The following is a 6903-nucleotide window of genomic DNA, read 5'->3' on the forward strand; positions in this document are numbered from 1 at the left end:
TGACAGACACAAGATCAGCCAGACATAATTTGGGTTGTCTTCTATTCAAGAACTTGACAAAAAGCCATACTTGCGTTTCTTTTGCTGTTCAGTATATAACAACCCAATCATCATTCACCTCATGCATGGAATTCTACAGTTCCATTTTAGTAAACACATAATTTTTTGACTGATTGACTGACTGATCCTTTGCATTTAGCCATATACCAGCTTTATTGGGCAGGTTATCAAAACATTCAGTCTGGACAAGACAATCCTGTGACTAAAATCACGGGCACTGATTGATATGGCAATGTGATACAATGACAAGTATCAACCATCTGACTATCAGCAACCACCAATCAAGCCATAGTTATCATCCTGCATAATTCTATGAATACAAAGCAACTGCACTTAAGCAATACAGGAAAATGTTGCTTCTTCCTGGTGTGTCCAGATGTAAAAATTAATTTACTTTCGATACAATGACAAGTATCAACCACCTGTTGAAAAATCTAAAGGTCTTATACTCTGATTACAGCCCAAACAGGAACGTCTTATACTCTGATTACATCCATGACGTGCTAGAAGTAAGTATATAGAGGGCTCCACACACTGCTCCAAGGGGACTGAACAACAAGCACCTGCTTCAACCACTTGGCTACCCCACAGCCACTAATCTGAAGGCTCCACACACTGCTCCCAAGGGGACTGAACAACAAGCACCTGCTTCAACCACTTGGCTACCCCACAGCCACTAATCTGAGGGCTCCACACAGTGCTCCCAAGGGGACTGAACAAGCACCTGCTTCAACCACTTGGCTACCCCACAGCCACTAATCTGAGGGCTCCACACACTGCTCCCATGGGGACTGAACAAGCACCTGCTTCAACCACTTGGCTACCCCACAGCCACTAATCTGAGGGATTCACACACTGCTCCCAAGGGGACTGAACAACAAGCACCTGCTTCAACCACTTGGCTACCCCACAGCCACTAATCTGAGGGCTCCACACACTGCTCCCAAGGGGACTGAACAACAAGCACCTGCTTCAACCACTTGGCTACCCCACAGCCACTAATCTGAGGGCTCCACACGCTGCTCCCAAGGGGACTGAACAAGCACCTGCTTCAACCACTTGGCTTACCCACAGCATCTAATCTGAGGGCTCCACACACGGCTCCCAAGGGGACTGAACAAGCACCTGCCTCAACTACTTGTCTACCATACAGCATCTAATCTGAGGGCTCCACACACTGCTCCCAAGGGGACTGAACAACAAGCACCTGCTTCAACCACTTGGCTACCCCACAGCATCTAATCTGAGGGCTCCACACACGGCTCCCAAGGGGACTGAACAAGCACCTGCTTCAACCACTTGGCTACCCCACAGCCACTAATCTGAGGGCTCCACACGCTGCTCCCAAGGGGACTGAACAACAAGCACCTGCTTCAACCACTTGGCTACCCCACAGCCACTTATCTGAGGGCTCCACACACTGCTCCTAAGGGGACTGAACAAGCACCTGCTTCAACCACTTGGCTACCCCACAGACACTAATCTGAGGGCTCCACACACTGCTCCCAAGGGGACTGAACAACAAGCACCTGCTTCAACCACTTGGCTACCCCACAGCATCTAATCTGAGGGCTCCACACACTGCTCCCAAGGGGACTGAACAAGCACCTGCCTCAACTACTTGTCTACCACACAGCATCTAATCTGAGGGCTCCACACACTGCTCCCAAGGGGACTGAACAAGCACCTGCCTCAACTACTTGTCTACCCCACAGCCACTAATCTGAGGGCTCCACACGCTGCTCCCAAGGGGACTAAACAAGCACCTGCTTCAACCACTTGGCTACCCCACAGCCACTAATCTGAGGGCTCCACACACTGCTCCCATGGGGACTGAACAACAAGCACCTGCTTCAACCACTTGGCTACCCCACAGCCACTAATCTGAGGGCTCCACACACTGCTCCCAAGGGGACTGAACAACAAGCACCTGCTTCAACCACTTGGCTACCCCACAGCCACTAATCTGAGGGCTCCACACACTGCTCCCATGGGGACTGAACAACAAGCACCTGCTTCAACCACTTGGCTACCCCACAGCCACTAATCTGAGGGCTCCACACACTGCTCCCAAGGGGACTGAACAACAAGCACCTGCTTCAACCACTTGGCTACCCCACAGCCACTAATCTGAGGGCTCCACACAGTGCTCCCAAGGGGACTGAACAACAAGCACCTGCTTCAACCACTTGTCTACCCCACAGCCACTAATCTGAGGGCTCCACACACTGCTCCCATGGGGACTGAACAAGCACCTGCTTCAACTACTTGTCTACCCCACAGCATCTAATCTGCCAAAACTTCCTGAAGGTTGACATTGTGTGATTCTAAGAACATGACTGGCATATTGGGTCTTTTCATACAAGGCATATATAAACACATAACTGACATCACTGGAAGAAGACAGCACACAAAAAAAAAGAGTGAAAGAAAAGTAAGTCAACATGGGAGGACAGAACACAAAGATGAGATGACATGTCTTACAATATTTTCAGCAATTTTTCAGCCATTATTTGACAACAAAACTTGTAACAATGTGGTGTTGAATTACATATGAATGACTTGTGAAAACAAGGCCGTGAAACGAGTGTGGTTCGTACAAGGAAGGATACCTCAACATATGGGTGTGTTCAACAACACAAGCATCAGTATGTACAATCACAAACAAACTGTGTATCATATCCGGTTCCAAAACTGGAAACCAAGGTCTTCAAATGTGTGGTCAGTGTACAAATAATACTTAACATCACACATACAATTATGTGTAAGGTACGAGGGTCAGAGTGACAAAAATACTGTAAATCTGGAAAGTTTTGTTACCCCATTGATATGACTATCAACGATCTTTGCATGTGTTATTCTGTTATCAGTAGACGATATAATTAAGTGTCATTTTAAAGTAGCATGTGTTGTAGTTCAGGAAGGTTGGCTGGCATGTTTATCACGGTACGGACAGGTTCCTGCCCGGTTTAAGATATTCAGCGTGACGAGGTGTGGTAGGTCAGTACACATCCCTGATTGGAAATTGTGTAATCATGCATTTTTAAGGAAACAGGAAGTCAAGGAGAATTTTTTTATGGGTTGCCAATGTGTGGCAGTAAATAAAGGAATATAGTTCCTTATGTCATTTGTTTGTTTTTGGTCTGGAAATAGCTGTGCTAGGAACTACTGCCAGGATGTGTGTCACTTGCACATTCCACAATACTTTCCTGTTTGCAACGTCCTCCAGATTTACAGTACTTGATGTCAGGTTTGTATATTCTACACATAAAACAACCATTCATGAAGACTACATGATTATTCAGAAATCTGACAATATGTTCCCATAGCCTCATCTGATCCATAAAAAATGTAGCACATGTTTAACAATGTAACAAAGTTCACAGAACCAAGACAACAATGATTGTGAAGATGGTGGTATAAATGTGATACCAACCAAATGGTCAATACTGGTCAACTGAACCTTTGAGGTCAAACTCAGACTGATATTATGAACATTATTCTCATTATGAACTAAGAAAAAATAAATTCTTTCACCAAACAAAAGTTTCATGATGACATTTTGTGCACAAATATATTTCAGTAAATCCTAATTTGACACCCTCTTAAAAAGTTACAATGCAATATGTTTTGGCTTATGTTTTCAATCTAGAGTGAGTGCACAAAATGATTTCAGAAAGTCCAGGTTAAAGTGTGTGAGGTATGACCATCTGTAAGATCCTGGACAAACAGTCTATGAACTATATAAGAATGTATCCCTCTATGTGAAGTCATGTGACAGTCATGTGCACAGCAATAGTTCCACAAAGTATTGTATTCCCAGTGTTAACTCAGGTGATCTCAGACTGAGTTAATGAATCATTTGAATGAAGTTATGTCCTTTCAAATATGTGGCGAGTGGCTGTTTTTACCATCACTTTTTAGCTTAACGCTCATCACCTATCACGGTCAGCCACATACAATCTTGGAACCATGCCATACCAGTATGACCAGTGCAGTGTTTCCGTTCTCCGGTATATACCTGAAAATCGCCGGTAAAATTTGTTAGGAACCGGTAAATTGAAAGCCAGCCGGACACTGTGTGCGGTAAATAATCATGTATTAAAATAAAAACATCATGGGTAAGCGAAATGACAGTCTTGGCTGTGCTTTCATGGTCACAAAAACTGTTATGTTTTGGAAATACCCAGGCGAAAAATAACTTTAAAATGAGTACTTACAGTATGGTAATAGGATATGACCGGCAAATTTCATTCATGACCAGTAAAATTTTAGGTCACCAGACACAGTGTCCGATAAATAATGAAGTCATCGGAAACACTGCCAGAAATTAATCAGTCTGTTTCAGTAACGGTTTGTTCAGAAATGTTCTTATTTTGTACTTCTTATTGTGGTCAACTTAGTTTTAATTACCTCAGTTTTCCTGGACATTCTTTTTCATACTGCATCATTTGTTATTGTAACTATGCAACTCACTCACTCACTGACCACTGACAGAGGAGTAAGCGTAGCATGAAGACTTCTATGAGATATGGACCAATAATGCAGAAGATATATATGAGATGCCCTCTTTGTGTATTTCTGAAATTCTTACAACCGACAGAATCCAATGAGTAAATACAAAATACGATAAAACGATGTGAGGTGAGTATCCTCAGCTTCCCACAACCAGGAAGCTGCTCCAAGCCCAGCATGAAAACCATGGCAAGATGGGTTGGTCTCGTGTATCTCCATCTTCCCACAACCAGGAAGCTGCTCCAAGCCCAGCATGAATACCATGGCAAGATGGACTGGTCTTGTCAATCTCCATCTTCCCACAACCAGGAAGCTGCTCCAAGCCCAGCATGAATACCATGGCAAGATGGACTGGTCTTGTCAATCTCCATCTTCCCACAACCAGGAAGCAGTTCCAAGCCCAGCATGAATACCATGGCAAGATGGGTTGGTCTTGTGTATCTCCATCTTCCCACAACCACGAAGCTGCTCCAAGCCCAGCATGAATACCATGGCAAGATGGACTGGTCTTGTGTATCTCCATCTTCCCACAACCAGGAAGCTGCTCCAAGCCCAGCATGAATACCATGGCAAGATGGACTGGTCTTGTATCTCCATCTCCCACAACAACCGAAGCTGCTCCAAGCCCAGCATGAATACCATGGCAAGATGGACTGGTCTTGTCAATCTCCATCTTCCCACAACCACGAAGCTGCTCCAAGCCCAGCATGAATACCATGGCAAGATGGACTGGGTCTCCATCTTCCCACAACCATCTCCATCTTCCCACAACCATCTTCCCACAACCAGGAAGCTGCTCCAAGCCCAGCATGAATACCATGGCAAGATGGGTTGGTCTTGTGTATCTCCATCTTCCCACAACCACGAAGCTGCTCCAAGCCCAGCATGAATACCATGGCAAGATGGACTGGTCTTGTGTATCTCCATCTTCCCACAACCACGAAGCTGCTCCAAGCCCAGCATGAATATCATGGCAAGATGGGTTGGTCTTTTGTATCTCCATCTTCCCACAACCACGAAGCTGCTCCAAGCCCAGCATGAATACCATGGCAAGATGGACTGGTCTTGTGTATCTCCATCTTCCCACAACCACGAAGCTGCTCCAAGCCCAGCATGAATACCATGGCAAGATGGGTTGGTCTTGTGTATCTCCATCTTCCCACAACCACGAAGCTGCTCCAAGCCCAGCATGAATACCATGGCAAGATGGACTGGTCTTGTCAATCTCCATCTTTCCCACAACCAGCATGAATACCATGGAGATGGACTGGCTGTCAATCTCCATCTTCCAAGCCCAGCATGAATACCATGGCAAGATGGGTTGGTCTTGTGTATCTCCATCTTCCCACAACCACGAAGCTGCTCCAAGCCCAGCATGAATACCATGGCAAGATGGACTGGTCTTGTCAATCTCCATCTTCCCACAACCAGGAAGCAGTTCCAAGCCCAGCATGAATACCATGGCAAGATGGGTTGGTCTCGTGTATCTCCATCTTCCCACAACCACGAAGCTGCTCCAAGCCCAGCATGAATATCATGGCAAGATGGACTGGTCTTGTGCTACACAAGGACAACATGTCTATCACAACACACACACAAAATATACTTAACATACTACACTCAATAACAAAATCATAATACAAATGGTCGACTCCTCAACCCTATCCATCACAGAAAACTATTTAATACACCAACTCAAATTACAGTTGCTAAAATAACTAACTTTCTATTTGAACCTGGATATAAAGAAACAGGACAGTTATATGTCTTCACCTTTGGTCATATAAAGGTTTATAGAAACACCTCCAGCATATTCATCTCACAAACAATACGAGTATATAACGCCTGCTTCAAGTCTTGCCAAACAAAGAATTCCTCACAACAAAGCACTCCTAAATGCCAAAAGATCACAACTCTCTTAAAGTTAACGTATCTGAGTTAGTGAGTAGTTTAGTTTTACGCCGCACTCAGCAATATTCCAGCTATATGGCGGCGGTCTGTACATAATCGAGTCTGGACCAGACAATCCAGTAATCAACAGCATGAGCATCGATCTGCACAATTGGGAACCGATGACATGTGTCAACCAAGTCAGCGAGCCTGACCACCCAATCCCGTTATTCGCCTCTTACGACAAGCATGGGTTACTGAATATCAATATTCTAACCTGGACATTCACGGGTCTAACGTATCTGAACTGGGTGACACTTACATCATTTTGATTGTGTGGTCAAAGTTCAGTACAAGTCAACATGATGTAACCGTCTATAGAGATGTCCCTGTACCTTCATATATCTTAACTCACTCACTCATACAGAATGGTAGCAC

At 44.8% G+C, this 6903-nt stretch overlaps 1 long non-coding RNA gene across 1 annotated transcript; it reads right to left on the reverse strand.

The window, feature by feature from the left end:
* Window positions 1-1222: 1222 nt before the first annotated feature.
* Window positions 1223-4001, reverse strand: LOC124267809. Its single transcript, XR_006896131.1, has 2 exons — window positions 1379-4001; window positions 1223-1298 (listed from the first exon to the last, which is right to left on the reverse strand). It is a non-coding gene; the product is annotated as an uncharacterized LOC124267809 (long non-coding RNA).
* Between the last annotated feature and the right edge of the window lie 2902 nt (window positions 4002-6903).

Source organism: Haliotis rubra, unplaced genomic scaffold (assembly GCF_003918875.1).
Source record: "Haliotis rubra isolate DU_JTF1 unplaced genomic scaffold, ASM391887v1 Scf134, whole genome shotgun sequence".
In the NCBI taxonomy this organism is placed as follows: Eukaryota; Metazoa; Mollusca; class Gastropoda; order Lepetellida; family Haliotidae; genus Haliotis; species Haliotis rubra.